The sequence below is a fragment of the Carassius carassius genome, chromosome 14 (assembly GCF_963082965.1).
Source record: "Carassius carassius chromosome 14, fCarCar2.1, whole genome shotgun sequence".
Classification (NCBI taxonomy): domain Eukaryota; kingdom Metazoa; phylum Chordata; class Actinopteri; order Cypriniformes; family Cyprinidae; genus Carassius; species Carassius carassius.
The window spans coordinates 741,535-742,160 of NC_081768.1; positions in this window are offsets into that span (position 1 = coordinate 741,535).

Below are 626 nucleotides of genomic sequence, written 5' to 3' on the forward strand. Positions count from 1 at the left end.
CTATCTTAATATATTTTAACATTTTGGCTCTTAACAAGCTTTTCTTTTGATATTTTATTTTTAAAGGCCATACATGGTTCAGTTCAAGAGACACTGGGATTTCAATTTGGCTCCATGAATAAAAAAAACACCTTACCCTCAAACGTTTGCATGCCTGTAACTCAAGAAGTATTAAAGATATCTTAACTCCCTTTCAGATTTTAGTTCTTAACAAACTAGTCTTTTGATATTTTAATTTGTAAGGCCCTAAATGGTTCAATTCCAGAGATAGTGGGATCTAAATATGGCTCCAGGAGTAAATAGTTAAATTGCACACAATCAGTAATAAAAAACTAAATTTGGTTCACTTTGCAGTCAGCTGATACTTTTTTTTTGTTTTCATTTAAAAATAACAATTCATGTTGAAAATAGAAATGTATATTGTTTCCCTTCATAAAAACAATTGCAGATAACATGCATGGAATGTGTGCTAAAATGATTTTTTTCCAAAACATCTGAACATGATTTTAGATTTTGGTTCTTGACAAACTCTTCTTGTGGTGTGTTAATTTTTAAGGCCTGATATGGTTCAGTCCAAAGAAAAGGGGATCTCAATGCAGCGTAAAATTTTCCCATTACTCATTTCA